At 49.0% G+C, this 16,241-nt stretch overlaps 1 protein-coding gene across 2 annotated transcripts in view; it reads right to left on the reverse strand.

Annotated features, from left to right (window-relative positions):
- Nucleotides 1-15,710, reverse strand: part of MYO7A (myosin VIIA) — a 188,876-nt gene extending 173,166 nt beyond the window's left edge. For both annotated transcript variants that reach the window (XM_032771522.2, XM_032771520.2), the window contains exon 1: nucleotides 15,519-15,710. The gene's annotated coding sequence lies outside the window, so the exon portion shown is untranslated. The remainder of the gene's footprint in view (nucleotides 1-15,518) is intronic.
- Between the last annotated feature and the right edge of the window lie 531 nt (nucleotides 15,711-16,241).

Consider the following 16,241-nt stretch of genomic DNA (forward strand, 5'->3'; position numbering starts at 1 on the left):
CCCTTCCCCAAAGCCCCTGCCTTGCTCTGCTCCCGCCACACCCCTGCTTCACCCCCACTCCCCTGAGGACTGCTGCAGGGCTGGGCCTACACTCACCGGCTGTGGGAAGTGTAGCGACCCAGTCCCTGTTGCGCCACCGGTGAGTGTTGGGGGTTCCTCCTACCCCCCAAACCAGTCCCCCCTCCCATGGAGGCCTGGGTCCCCCACACACTGCCTGCAGGGGGCTGCGTAGGGCCCCAGAATAGCTAGGGACAGCCCTGCACAGTTATACCAAAGTAAGTGTGTAAGGTAGACCTGGCCTAAGTGTTTGCACTGTAAACCTCTGTAACTGCATAACTCACCAAACAGGAAAGAAGCATTCATTAAGGTAAAGGCTGGCTTCCTACAGCAGGTGTTTGGTCCTGAACACAAGAAGGCCCACTGAAACCAAATGAGCCATTGTGAAACATCAAAGGACAAAGACTTTGTTCATGGCTCCCCCCACGCCCATGAAGAGGAGATGTACACAAGGACTCATCTTATCAGCTGGAATGCTGAGGGAACGGAATAAAAATCCCTGACAAGAAGAAATAGGATCTTTATGCTTCTTGGATTCAGAGGGGCAAAGATTACTAAGGCCATGTCTGCACTACGGATCTTCCAGCGGCACAGTTGTACTCCTGCAGATGTGTCGCTGTAAGGTCTTCTGTGTAGCCACTCTATGTTGGCGAGAGACGCTCGCCTGCTGATGTAGCGCTGTCCACACTGACGCTTTTGTCGGTGAAACTTATGTCAGTCAGGGGGTGTTTTTTTTCACGTCCCAGAACTGACAAAAGTGTTGCCGACAAAAACGCTGGTGTAGATATAGCTTAAATCTTGATCTACACCAGTGTTCCCTCTAATGTTTCCCACCATGTGCACAATGAATTTTGTGATGTGCACCAATATGGAGGTGACACATCTCCTCCATATTGGTGCACATCACAAAATTCATATGGTGGGGGGTGGGGCTGAGGGATTCGGAGTGTGAGAGGGGGTTCAGGGCTGGGGCAGAGGGTTGGGGTGCAGTGGATGAGGGCTCCGGGGTGGGGCCGGGGATGAGGGGTTCAGGGCTGGGGCAGAGGGTTGGGAGGTGTGTGGAGATGCAGGCTCCAGCTGGGGGTCAGGCTCTGGAGTGGGGCTGGGAATGAGGGGTTTAGGGTGCAGGCTGCATCAGGGCTACAGCAGAGAGAGAGGACTCCCCAAGCTCTCTCTTCCCACAGCAGCTCTGGGGCTGGGGCTGCGGGATAGGTGCCTCTCCCACAGCTGTGGCAGGTCTGTGCAGGGGCTGGGTTGGGGCCATGGAAGGGGCACCTCTCCCCTGGCCATGGCAAGTCAGGGCCAGGCTGGGTTGGGGCTGGGGCAGAGGAATCTCTCCCCCCACAGCCCTGAGCACCTGCATGGCACTCGATAGACTGCCGTGTACCCACGCAGCTTACAGGGAACTTAGGTCTACACTACAGAGTTAAGGCATTTTAAGTTGACCTAACTATGAAGGTGAACGCACCACAATATTCCTCCTACCCCTTTAACTCACCTGCTAAGTTGACCTAATAAATCCACCTCAGCTAGAGGCGTAACGCTTACGTCGACATTGCTAGGGCGATAGTGTCAGTGTAGACTCTTCATTGCTTATGTTGACCTAAGTGGCCCCTAGGAGGTGTCCCACAATGTCCCACCATAACTGCTCTCATCACTGCTGCCCAGCGGCCAGGTACACAGGGACATGTCCTTCCTTTTTTAAAGCCCCGGGAACTTTTGAAAGGCTCTAGCCTGTGGCGGGTTCCCAAAACACTCTCACACTTTAAGCACTCAGAGAAGCCAACCCTCATTATATTTTTATGAGGGATGGTTTACTGGACTGGAGACAGTGTCATGATGATGGAAGAAGCTCCAGATTTTTGTGAATTTGAATCTTCTGATTGGCTGCTTGCCTCATTTACTCCCCTCCTGGGACTGAGAAACCAATCAGAGGTGGTGTAGGAAGAGCTCTTTCTCCTTCTCTCTCTTCAGCAACTTGAAGCCATTCTCACAGGAGTAGAAAGCAAAGCTAAAGAGCCAAGCCGCTCAGGGCAGCTCCTCTGTTTTTCCCCTCCACCCCTGCAGCACCCAGGCTGGAAAGGGGCGGTGGGAATGAAGGGCCCAGCCTGGCTACAATATAGACACCACTGTTATCTCACAGGAATTAAATCCAGGTTCTCCAACACAAGAAAACATAGACCGCTGCCGTTAGAGCGGAAGGAGACATCCTTTACGAAGGAGAAAGCAACGGGCTTCTAATCAATCGGGCAAACCACAAGAGGGAGACATGATCACAGGCCCCACACCCATGTATTGCAATTAGAGCTGTGCAAACAATTGATTTTCCAGTCCGCTGGCAGTTTTGAAACACTACAGGGTAAAACAAATGATTTTGGATCAAGCCAAAACAGAAATGTTTGGCAAATCAAAATGTCAGAAAAAAATAATAGTTTGGGGTCAAACAAAATGTTTTGTTTCATTTTTGGACCTGGTTAGCTGGTTTTAAATAAGAGCAAACAAAATGAAGGGCTAGATTCACAAGAGGACTCAGACAGCATTCACAAAACAAGAATGGGAGTGCCCCCTTTCTACCCAAGTGTCCCTCCTCTCAGGTTACTGCTCCAAGCACTAGACTATAGGGCATCCTCATTCTCTGGCCCAGTGACTATTTAATACAAAGTTGGCCAGCTTCCGTGGGAGAGATTGAGAGCATCCCCAGTCCAGACTAACCAACAGCCCTGTGGTTAGGGCAGTCACCTGAGATACAGGATGCCTGGGTACAAGTCCCTGGTCCAGTGTGGTTATCGGCACTTGGGTCTTCCACCTCCCAGGTGAGTGTCCAACCACAGGGCTATTGGGCATAAGGGTGACAACATGGCCACCATGATTTTGTGAATGGTACATAAGTTGCATTGTGACTCCAGCCCCCCAAATCAACCCGCTGCATTACAGAAATGTTAGAAATGAACCGTTTTGACATTTCTCGTGTTTTTCTTCAACTGAAGCAATTCACCAAAATTAACATGAATTAGTGAAACGTTTCATTTGACCTGAATCTGCATTTGTGGATGGGGGAAGTTTTGGCTGCAGCATTTTGCCCTGCTCTAATTACAGTGGAACAGGCAGCGTGGAGTAGCAGCCCTGCCACATTCCAAGTACACATTCAAGCATCAGGTGGATGAGGTTGCACATACACTTTCAAAGAGAGATATTTCCATTCTTATTACACACACACCACACACACACACGATGCGCACACACAGTGCCAAAAGAAAGCTGGAGAAATGGCTGCTAGCCCTTCCCCCACCGGAGTTAATTTAAAACAAAAATTGCAATGTACGTATGACATCTAAACGGATTTTCGTTAAACCAGGGCAACTTGTGTGTACAGACAAGGCCATAGATATTGCAAGGGGAAGTGATACTGACAAGACTCACAGTAATGCCAGTGAATAAGGCTACACCCATCCTGCAGTTTAGGCAGATGTTCCGGTCTGTGCAAAGTGCCGTGGTGGCAAATAGATATTAACACTGCACATTACTGCTGTGAGTGTGAATGCCACTCATACGTAGAAGAATTATATTGTGGACACTGTCAGGGTTGCTAGGCTCTCAAGAACAAATGCTGTAGGCTACTCACCAACCAAACAAATTATATTTACCTTGAGTTTTAAAATCTAGGTTACTTAGCATGCTCCTGACCTTATGACCAGTAAGGCTTTGGTACATTTAATTCTTGCAAGCTGCAGTAGAGATACTAACACTCTGCATTGCTATACAGCTATGCTTTTCACTGAAATAGCTCAAAGGAAGTAAAAACAGAAGCAGGTGTGCAATGGAGGCTCTGATGTGGTGGTGATTACTGATACGCAGTGGAACAAGTCACATAACTGGAATGTCAGTACAGAGGGGTGCAGTGTACTGGAGAGATAGGAAGTGACCAAGAGATGTAGGGGTGATGCCCTTGTAATGCCAACAGACCCTAGTCATCCAGGGTGGTGGGATCAAACCTATGAAGCTTAGTGTGAGTCTCTGCCGCATGAACTAAATGCCAGCTGGCACATACCAAGGCTGTAGCAGACTCAGGTATCTCGCAGATGGTCTAGGTGCAGTCAGAGCGGGACAGAGCAGCACACCAAGTAGGCCTCTATAGGATTTCCAGACGAGCCCAGCACTCAAAATTGGGGCCAGATTTGGGTGCACAGGGATGCTGAGAGCTTTTGAAAATCTGTTTTTCATTTAGATGCCCAAATGAGAACTGAGTTCATTTGAAAGTCTGCCCCCAAGTTATGGGTGCTGAGCACTTGAAAGTCTGGCCCTGAGCTCTCCTGAAAAGTGGGCCCCACAAGTCAGATATATAGACTCATAGACTCATAGATTTAGAAGCACCAACAGGAGACACTTCAACTAAACCACATGATCATAATGTCCTTAAAGTCATTGGGCCAGATCCTCAGGGATCTGTAAACTGGCATAGTTCCAATGGAGCTACACTGATTTACCCCCCTTAAACATCTGGCCTGATGAACCTAGGAAGCTAAGAAGAGTGGGTTGTTGACATTTTTGGAGATAGGATGCAAAGGAATAAAAAACAAAGGAAAAATGCCAGTGAGCGTATGGTCTTAAAGCTCACAGGTGCCCCTTTTCTCACACCAGCCCAAGTGGGGTCGATGAATGGCCCAGCTGCTGACCAGCACTACTTTCTCCTGACTGTTTGAATCATGCTCTTCCCATTCTCCCCCAGCAATCAGGCAGAGAGGAGTCTCAGCCCACCTGAGTCTTGGCTTCAGCCAGCAGCAGCAGGAAGCGTGGCCCATGGTGGACACTTGAAAGGAAATTCTGATGGCTAGACAGAAAACCAGCAATGCAGGCCTGGAGCTAGAGAAATGCTCTGAAAGCCTCAGTTTCCAGCCAGCCACTGCCAGTTAGACAGGACTGCACCCAGCAGCAGGTGGAGAGCAAGAGAGGTGATGACAGGCCAGGCCCTAGCCCAGCTGAATAGCACGTAGCTTCTGTCAAAGCTAGTCCAGGTGGCCCAGCTCTGGTCTGTGCTCTGGGCGGTGCCATTATTTTTATGATAAATGTGTAGCTTTCTTCTGAGCTAGCTAGTTCTTACGTGGTCTGTATCACCATTGCACCTGAGCACCTCCAGTAAAATAGTTTATTTGTAACTGAGGAAATGCAATGTTCCCCATTGCTCTAGGTCCACATACCTCCATCCTCTAGCTGTATTGAGACTTGGGCACAGTTCTTGTAAATTACACTGCAGTCCAGCCTTCAGTGTGTGTCACCAGCTATTGCTTATTTTAAAATAATAATCGCGATGATTCTGAAGACTCGATCCTGAGCCCTACAGGAAAAAAGTAGTAGGTGCTCAGCACCCACTGGCAGCCCCGCTGATCAGCTTCTCCCCCTCACTCCCAGGGCCTCCTGCCTGCCACCAGGCCCTGCCAATCAGCTCCTCCACCTCCTTCCCAGTGCCTCTCACCCACCATGATCAACTGTTCAGCAGCGGGCAGGAGGCACTGGAGGGAGGCATGGAGCAAGGGTGTGGTGCGCTTGGGGGAGGGGGCAGAATGGGAAGGGAAGAGATGGGGCAGGGTGGAGTAGGAGTGCGAAGAGACAGGGCAAAAGGGGGTCTTGAGGGAAGGGGTGGAGTGGATAGCAGGGCCTGGTGCAGAGCAGGGGTCGAGCGCCCCCAGGGAAATGAGGAAGCCTACGCCTGTGCAGAGCTATGTTAAATGGCCAACAGGGGAATCCCCAAGAAGCTAAAACTATTAGAGGCATTGCCAGAGTTCACTGTGCTCCAGCAATCACTGGCTGCTGGCTGGACCCTTGTGGGCCATTGCAGCCAGCCCATGGTTTAGAGCAGGGATCGGCAACCTTTGGCATGCAGCCCACCAGGGTAAGCATCCTGGCAGGCCGGGGCAGTTTGTTTATCTGTCGTGTCCGCAGGTTCAGCCAATCGTGGCTCCGACTGGCCACAGTTCATTGCTCCAGGCCAATGGGGGCTGTGGGAAGTGGTGGCCAGCACATCTTTCCCTCACGGCGCTTCCTGCTTCAATCCAGATCTCAGACCCTAGCCAAAAGGGGCCTGATTTTCAGTAGTGCTGAGCTAATGAAAGTCAGTCCCTATCAGAGTCAATGGAGTTGCAACCTCTTACACCTGCACTGTGTTTGTCCCAAAGAGGCAAATCAGGACTGTAGCAGAAGTGTGACATTAACAACAAGCACAGATCCAGAATACCTAACCCCAAAAGAGTTTTCTGTAGTCCACAAAAGGAGCAGAAACTCCATTACTTATGTACTTATATGGCCCTTATCACTGTAATTTCTGGGCACCTCACAATCATTAATGGATTTACTATTATCCATTTACTATTGCAGCTAACGAAACTGAGGAACAGATTAATATAAGTGTCATTCCCAAGTCGAGACCCAGAAGTCTGTAGCTGAGGGGGGAGTTGAATCCAGGTCCCCTAAAAGGCAATCTAGCGTGCTCTCTAGTAAGCGATGACCTTTACCAAGTGGTACAACGGAAGGGGCTCAGATACCACAGTGATGAGTAGCAGTGCAAAGCACAACGCAGACAGATGGATGAATCCCCCAGGCCTGCTACAGTATGTCCAGCAGCAAATAAGACAGGACAAAGCCCCCTTTGGAAATGCACACAAAAATCAATGCTTAACAGGCATGTATTCATCTGAGACTCATCAGGAATCCAGCATCAATATTTAAACTGCCTCCAGTAAGGTCAATCAACTTGCCCTGCATTCAATCTATTTGACATGCCACAGCAGACAGAGGGCTGGAACAAAAGACCCAACCTTTCCTCCCTTCCCGTGCTTCTGCATAGCCAGAGCATAACAATGCACTGCTGGGCCATCCGATACATGCTTGTTGCCCTGAAACAGGCAGAACCTCCAAGGGAGGGTAATTGCCTTTTGTACTCAGACCTCTGACAGCGACCATGTCTTTGCAACAGCAACAAAATTAATCAAATGACGTCTCATTTCACAATGCAGCCAGGCCTCCTTTCAGCAGAAAGCAGTCTGGCAGGCTGAACCGATCTGGGCAATATGCTTCCCTTGCTGTTGGAGCCAGCTGGTATTTCTGATCTGTTTCACCTGTTATTTATGGCAGAATGTAAAGATCCCAACTCAGATCAAGGCCCCATTGTGCTAGGCACTATGCAGGCAAAAGGATAGTAAAGGGCTCTGTAGGCAAGTGGAGAAAGGGAAAACAAGAACCAATGGGTGGAGGTAAAAGCCAGACTAATACAAATTAGAACTAAGACATTTTTAACAATGAGGATGATTATCCATAGGAACAAACCACCCAGGGAAGTGATGAATTCTCCATCCCTTGATGTCTTCAGAGCTAGACAGGACGTCTTTCTGGACTAGGTGTGTCAGTCAAACACAACTCTTTGGGCTCAGTCCAGGAGTGAGAAGGTTAAGTCTAGTGGCCTGTAACATACAGAAGGTCAGACTAACTGATCTAGTGGTTCCATACGGCCTTACAAAATATATGAGACGTAGTAAGAGACAGATCTTGCTCCAGAGAGCTTACAGTCTAAATAGACGAGGAGTGGGAGAGCTAAAGGAGTATAGTCCTTATTGCAGAGAGAGAGAATTGAGGCACAGAGAGATCAAGCTGACTTGCCCAAAGTTACCCAGAGAGTGTATGCCAGAACTAGGAACTGAACCCAGATCTTAGCCCCACGTCAGTGTCTTAACCACAAGCAGGGCCGACTCCAGGTACTAGTGAAGGAAGCAGGTGCTTGGGGCGGCCAATAGAAAGGGGCAGCATTCTGTCCGTTATTGGGGCGGCAGATCCAGGTCTGTGGCGGCAGGTCCTTCAGTTCCTCTCTTCCACTTTGGCAGCAGCTCAATCGCTCCACCTCTAGTCCTTGGCAGCACTTTGGTAGCAGCTAAATAGGGTTTTTCTTTTTTCTCTCTCTTTCTCTTTTTTTTTTCCGCTTGGGGAGGCAAAAAAGCTGGAGCTGGCCCTGACCACAAAATCATAATTCCTCTTTCTGCTGCAATTTAGTTTGTCATTTGTTACGGAGAGGGTCTTGCACGCTCCCTAGTTGTGTTTTAACAGTAACACCACCTTGCTCGTAGGCTGTGCTTTTCATTTGTAAATCTCAAAACACTTTACAGAGGAGGTAAATAGTATTAGCCCCATTTCTTAGATTGGATCACAGCTGGGATAAGTGACATAGCTATGGTCACACAGGATAGCAATGGCAGAGCAAGGAGTAGCATAATTAAAATGTAGGCTGGAAAGGGAAATCAAGAAGTTGTCTAGTCCAGCCCCCTACACTGAGGCAGGACCATGTATACGTAGACCATCCCTGACAGGTATTAGTCCAACCTGTTAAAAGCCTCCAGTGATGGGGATTCCACAACCTCCCTTCCAAGCCTATTCCAGGTCTTAACTACCTTTATGGTTAGACAGTTTTTCCTAGTATCTAACCTAAATCCCTCTTGCTGAAGATTAAGCCCCTTATGTCTTGTCCTACCATCGGTGGACATGGAGAACAATTGATCTCTGTAATCATCCTCTTTATACCAGCCCTTAATGTTTGAAGACTGTTATCATGTCCCCCCTCCGGCTTCTTTCCTCAGCATGTCCAGTTTTTTAACCTTTCCTTATTGGTGAGATTTTCCAAACCTTTTATCATTTTTGTTGCTCTTCCCTGGACTCACTCCAATTTGTCCACATCTTTCCTGAAGTGTAGCACCCAAAACTGGACCCAGTGCTCCAGCTGAGGCTTCCCCCGTGCTGAGCAGAGAGGGACAATTACCACCCGTGGCTTACCTACAACACTCCTGTGAATACACCCCAAAATGATATTGGTCTGTTCCACAACTGCGTCAGAGAACCCATGTCTCTTGTTGACTCCCCAGCCTGAGCCCTGGACCACAATGCCTTCAGTAAGGAGTCCACTGCAGCTTAGCTTCTCTTTCTGCTTCATCCAGCAGCAGACTAATAGATAGATCGCTAACTCTATCACTGACATTGCCATCTTTACACTGAGTAGCACCAGACTCCGTGTAGCCCCGCTGATTTCAGCCTGGGTACCAGTATCAGAGTCAAGCCCTTAGCAGACAATGTTTCATCTTGAAAGGTTTTCCTCTGCGTGAAAATCTTTGCTTAACTCATCAGTACAATCCAATCCACCTCCCTGACTTCTCTCACCTCCAAGGGCCTGATCCAAAGCCAGGGATGCCTCCTCTGAGGGACAAAAACCCAGGACATCCTGAGCCCACAAATCTGAGCAGCTGGGAGTGTGAACTGAACACCCGCACAGACTTCCCAGACAGCCACCCCCAATAAAGAAGGATCCTGGGAAAAGCTGGACAGCTGGCAACTCTATCCAAAGCCCACTGAAATTAACAGGAGACTCGCCCCTGCTTTCAGTGGGCTTTGGATCTGCTCCCAGGTGAAAAGAACAGATCAGGATTAATAATGGGTCATAACTTGAAGACCTATTCAGTGTTTCCTCAGTCAAGACTCTAGTGACTTCAGTAGGAGTTTGGTTTGAGCGAGGACTCTGTAAAAACACAAGGATCTCAGATTTAGCCCAACAGTAATAACGAAGACTTTGCTTTTCTACGTATCCTTCATCTCAAGCCCTTTGCTAACATGAATGAACTGATCCTCACGTGACTCTTGGCAGATATTATTATTATTTATGAACTGTACTGTGCTATGAAGTAGGAGCCCCAGTCATTGCCCGGTATCCCATTGTGCTAGGCGTGTACAAGTTGAGACACTGAGATATTACAGCCAAAATTTTCAAACTTAGGTGCTTAACTTTAAGAACTCAAATCCTTATTTAGGAGCCTATGTAACTGTCTGATTTTTCCTCTGACTTTAACAGGAGCTGCAGGGGCTCCGAAGCATTAAAAAGTTCTGATTCAGTTTATTATTTGTATTGTGATAGCACCCAAGGGCCTCAATGTGCTAGGTGCTGAATGGACACACAGGAAGAGCCAGTCCATGCCCTGATGAGCATATAGTCTAATGACAAGGGTGGGAGGGGAATCGGACACATAGTGATTTGTCACAAGTCAGTGGACGAGACAGAAAGTAATAAATAAATAAATAAAAACCAAGCCAAGTTTAAAATAGGCCTGATCTACACTAAGGGGCTGATCAATCTAAGTTACGCAACTTCAGCTACGTGAATAACACAGCTGAAGTTGACGTACTTAGACCTATTCACCGTGGTGCCTTCACTGCAGTGAGTTGACTGCTGCCACTCCCCCATCGACTCTGCTTGCCCCTTTTGCAGCGGTGGAATACAGGTGTCGACGGGAGAGCGCTCCAGGGTCGATTTATCATGTCTAGATTAACCGCGATAAATCTACCCCCGCTGGATCGATAGCTGCCTTAGGTGCTTAAATCAGACCTGTTTTAAGTAGCTGCTCTGTTCCTAGTCCTGTTCTTTCCAACATTCAAAGATTCCCCCTAAAAGGTAGGTTTTATTAGCATCCTTAATAATGATTGGTACTGTGGTGTAGTGACATAGTCCGAGACAGTCCCTGCCCTGCAGACTTTACAATCTAATTTCTAAATCGGAGTTGAACTATCACATTTGTGCCTGCGACACCCAAGTTTGCTCCTCCCACTTTTCCACTGCCCTGTTACTAACCTGAGCGGTAAGGTTACCCTTTTCTTATTCGTGAGCTTAGTACTGGTGGGAGGTGCTCAGTTTGCTGCTCTGGAAACCGACATCCTCTCCCCACACAGAACAGACACAACAAGGGTGGTGGCAGAACAGCTTTCCCCTCAATCTCAATCTGGAGGGATTATCTCCAAGGGTGAGAGGGTAATTCAGTCCCCATGGCCCAATCAGCCCTTGACCTCTCTCCTGAGGACTCATCTACACCGGAAACGTTCACTGGCATAGCTACATCTCTCAGGGGTGTACATCCACCCCCCCCCCACAAGAGACGTAGCTAAGCCAACCTAACCCCCAGTGTAGACAGCGCGAGGTTGACAGAAGAATTCTCCTGTTACCCTAGCTTCCCCTTCCCGGGGAGGTGGATTAGCTGCAGGGGTTCTCCATCTATTTATCAGTGAGGGCCACATAGCCAGCTCTCTGTGTGATGTGGGCCGCATCCACACAATACAGATACTACTTGGATGGCCCTCAGGATGTCACAGGGGCCACAGCTGTGTGCTGATTGGGCTGCAAGTGGTCCGCAGGAACCACTGAACGATGGGGGAACCCCTCCTGTCGCTTCAGGGAGTGTCTGCATTGCAGCCGTGATGCTGTTACATTTTTAGGCCTGGTCTACGCTGGGGCGGGGGGGAATCAATCTAAGATACACAACTTCAGCTATGAGAATAGCGTAGCTGAAGTCGACATATCTTAGATCAAATTAAAATTACTTACTTTGCATCCTCGCGGTGCGGGATTGACAGCCGCGGCTCCCCTGTTGACTTTGCTTCTGCCTCTCGCCGAGCTGGAGTTCAGCAGTCGACAGGAGAGCAATCGGGGATTGACTTATCGCAACTACATTACACAGGATAAATCAATCCCCGATAGATCGATTGCTACCTGCCGATCCGGCAGGTAGTGTAGACATACCCTTAGTGTAGCCAGAACCTAAGAGCCACAACCAAAATGCCCACCAGTCAATTCATCTGAATCAGCTGATTTCCCTGATCATGGCTCAACTCCTCCCTTAATGGAGATCTGACTCTTCAACATTTTTCAAGCTAAACCCAACCATATGGGCCCACATCACCGGTTGCTCTCAACCGCGTGACATGTCCCCCAAACACTTGCAATTGTCAGTGTCTGGCTTGAGAAACAAACAAACAGATTCATATTGCTGTATCCCAAACACCTCTTCTCCTCCTAGGCTCAGCTTCAGCTGTGACAAAAGCTCACTCAGCAGCCCGGGCTACGTAGCCTGCAGGCTGGATTACTGCACCTCCTTAAATGTCCTCTTTGGCAGGACTTGGCAATCAAGCGTGTGTCAGGGAGGAAATTATGTCCTCGCATTACACCTGGCTTGACAGAGCATCCATCAGCTGCTCCCAACATGACGGCAGATGGGGTTTACATTGCATTCTTTGTTTATAGACTTCTGCAGGCGCCTTTACCAAACTACATGAACGATCTGTGAGCCCCTACCACAAAGGCCAGCCTCAGGCCAGTCTGGACACACAGCCACAGAGGGAGCTTCTGGGACAGACTCTGTCTCTCGCTCCGGCCCCTGGAGTAGTGTATGAAGACTGTAAAGGAACCACAACGGGCTGGGAGACGTTCCCCATTACAGGCACAGCATAGGGCCGTTGGAAGTCTCAGAAGGGACCCCCTCACAAGGCTGGCTGAGGGCACCATGTGGGCGTCACAGCCTATATGCAGCTCGGGGTGAACTGTTGTAAATTAGAGCTGCTAGAGAGTTGCTCTAACTTATTCCAGGGACCGTTTGGGCCCCCCAGAGCAGCCCAGAATCAACACAGACACAGCACAGAGACAGGCCCACTAACATCTTGCTCTGGTGATCTGGGGTGACATGCCCCCTGCTTGTGCTGCTGGTCAGTTAGGAGTTAAGATCTGCTGCTGAATCCTTGCCTGCCTTTAAGAGCAACTAAGGTCCTGTCTCCTTCCTCACGGGGTGCCTCTGATTGCCCTGTTCCCTCTCCCGTACCTGGAAAGCAGGGAGCACAGCCTGGCTCGCCCACAAACAGATCATTGCATATGGCTGTCTCCTACCGCAGTCAAAGGGAGCCAGTCCCATTAATGCACAGCAATTACAATCTGACAATGCTACGTCAAGTAAGACAAATCAGCTGTGCTTCCACCTAAGAGAGCCAGTAGTAGTTTCTCCTGATTCTGCCCCCCCTCCCCCCTTCTGCAGGGCTCTGAAGCCGTTGTCTGCAGCTCCAGGAAAGGCTTTGCTAACCTGTGAGCTGGCAATACCTTCATTAATCACAGAATAATCCTTTCCATGGTAACCCAAGGATTGTGAAATCACAAGTTAGCAAGCATGAGACAGAGACACTGGACACAAACAGCTGGTCCAGGGAAAACAAAAAGTGATCGATATATCTTGCCCAGAGCCATAACGGGCAAATTAATTAGAAATAATATGGGGGCTGGGGGGGCAGGGAAAGGGTGTTGTACGTATGGAGCAGATTCTGATCTCAGCTCCACTGGTATAAATCTGGAATAACTGAAGATAGAGGTTCCGCCAAACTTACCCCTGTGGAACTGACATGAGAAATCTCATCCTATGTATTGAACTCATTCTGCATTCTCTGAATTGCTCCTGGCACAGCACAATTGTTCTAACAGTGAAATGAAACGCTTTAAATGAAAAAGTCAATAACCTCCACTGAAAAGCCCAGATCACCAGCAGTCTATCATTGTGGACTCACAATGACTAATAAACACAATTCAGATAAAGCTATTTGAAAATCAGTGGAATTCAGAGTTTGCCATGCAACAGGTGATAACATTCCAATCCTGACCGCCCAGCTACCTAGGTCCTGAAGTTGCCCTTGTTACCATAGTGCCCAAGCACCTCTTAATCATTAAAGGGTTTTTTCCTTACCCGGTTGGGAAATATTATCTCCATTTTGCAAATGGGGAATTGATGCACAATGTAGACATACTAAGTGACTTGCCCAAGGTCCCACAGAGAGTCAGTGGCACAGCCAGGACCAGAACCCAGCTTTCTTAAGGCCCTGTCTAGTGCCTTAACCACAAGACCATGCTGCCTCTTCACAGCTGTGATGCGACTAAGAGCACTCCAGCTGTTCCAGGGAAGCTGTGGATCCCTCACTGCAGAAACGGGGCTGGAACTGAAACCCAATATGGCCAGGCTTGATAGAATGAAACCATGTTTTCATGGAACAGCTTCACTAAACAGCCAAAGCCTGAATGATCAGTAAGGCTCTTTCATGGGGCGAGCTCGGAATCCTCCTCACTGGGCCACGGAGCCACTCCCTCATGAGCATGGCCCAGTGGCTTGGAGGCTGCAGGAGTGGCCTGGGCCTCTGCCAGCTCCCTCTGTGGAGGGTTTTGGCCAGGGGGAACCAGGAAGTCACAGATCCACAGGCCCATCCCAACTCTAAACTCTCTGTCCACATGGCTTTAGAGGGAGCATTGCTCTGTGACTGACAGGGGGATGCAGAGTGCTCCTATGCGGTATCTCCACAGCCTACCCACCATGCATTACAGCCACATTACTTCCATGGCACGCAGGACCTGAAATGGCCACAGGGCCAAGAAGACAAAGGATTTTACCCCCATGGGACTCAGTGTAACCAGAATTGCCTTGCCATTTGGGCTTTTTACTGAAGCCAACTGCTAACTGCCTGGGGTTAGGAAGAAGTTTCTGCGAATGGTATATTATTCTATAATTGTCCATGTGAAACACTAGAACTGGCCGTGATCAGAGACAGGATACAGAGATGGACCCACCGGTCTGATCCACTCTGCCAATTCCTACGTTCTACAGAAGCGTTAATGTTGGCAAGTCTGTTCATGATTTGGGATCTGAGGCCATTTTCTCGGTCGTGCCATTATTTGCAGAATCTTTGGTCATCCTTTGGCCAGAGGCTAGTGCTGGCGCTCCCCCCCTCACACCCATGCACAGCAGGTAGGGACCCCGGCCCGAAAAGCAACATTCTTCTCCGCCAATGAATTCAGCCTCCTTGTTGTGATGAAGCGACCCAAGCTAAATTAAGTAGAAGCGTGGAAACGACAGAGCTTTTTAATCCTTGCTACAGAGGCAAAGCAGGACAATGAGTCCTGGACAAATATGGCTCTGAACATTTTTGCGAAGTTTTTACTTTGAGGCAGAGTTGATTTAGACTCAGACGCTGGAACCTACTCACTTATCAGTGAATGTTTAATAACTCGTTAGGTGTGTGGCGTCCCGCAGCCCAACCCTACCACAAATACTCCATCTGAAGCCTTCCTTTGCCTCACATGGTGGGGACCGCTAAGGAGATTATGGACACTGATATGTCTAAAAGAAGAACAGAGGATTCATGAGCATGATCCTGGTGTAATTGAAATCAGCAAACGCTCTGATATTAACAGCTACGATGAGAAAGCCTGAATGCGCTATATGACAAGCTTGGCAAGTGACCTGACAGCTTCCTTGTTAATAACCTATGAGAACCTACGTTTTAAATGAAGTGTCTTAGTGGGTCTGCATTGCTTTGAAAAAGCTCTGCCCCTGATTCAAAGCCCATAATGACGCCAACAAAGCCAGGCAGAAAACTCCACCAGGCAAACAACTATTAAACAGTAGCCACCGCTGACTCAGACAGAGCTGGGAAACAAAAAAGCAAGCAAGCCACCCAGGAAAGTGTTAATGTATTTACCGCCTGTGGAACCAGCAGCTCTAAGAGGCTTTCCAGCAAATCCTTAAGAATCAAACAATCCAGACATCCTGTACCGTACAGCCCCAGACCGGCATTGGTTACTGACTTACCTTAGCAATACATGGAACCACAGTTGCCTTGGGTGCTCAGTGAATAGTCCAGGTTCCAGGGAAGCCCAGGCTGCCTGGAGAAGAGATTAACGTCCCAGGTAAATGAACAGCCCCCGTCTGAGTTAAAGCATGGACCCTTCTCCTTGCCTGCCTGCCTGCCTCACTCTCTCTCTCCGTGCCTGCTTTGCTTACAGTGCCTGGTACAGTGGAATTGCCTCCCCATTCATACTCACTGATCCTTCTTATTGAGGGGAGGAGCGATTACAGAAGTGATGCTTGGGATTGCACTGACACAGGGTGCAGCCGGAGGCCTGGATTTTAAAGGGCAAGGTGACAGCTTCGTACCTGTCAGAACTTCTCCAGCCCGAGGGCCCAGTCCTGCTTTCCTGAACTCACCGGGCGGTTTGGATGGTGGTTTGTTTGCTTTGCAGTAGCACCACAGGATCCAGTCAAGGTCAGGGACCCATTTTTAGTAGGGACCTAATACAATTATAGGCCACAGCGAGCCTTAAAAGGAGACACTAATACAAGGAATGTGCGAAGAATGCAGGATTGAGCCCCCACTCTAGATACTGGTGCAGGATTGTACCTGCTCAGCTGTCCCAAGCCGGTGAAGCTCACAGTCTAAAAAGCAGGCACCAATCCAAGCAGATGCACTGCCAGACCCCCTGGGGATGGCACAGTAGCTTAGCCCATTTATCTCTGTGCTAAGAAGCTCCAACC

Source organism: Chelonoidis abingdonii, chromosome 1 (assembly GCF_003597395.2).
Source record: "Chelonoidis abingdonii isolate Lonesome George chromosome 1, CheloAbing_2.0, whole genome shotgun sequence".
In the NCBI taxonomy this organism is placed as follows: Eukaryota; Metazoa; Chordata; order Testudines; family Testudinidae; genus Chelonoidis; species Chelonoidis abingdonii.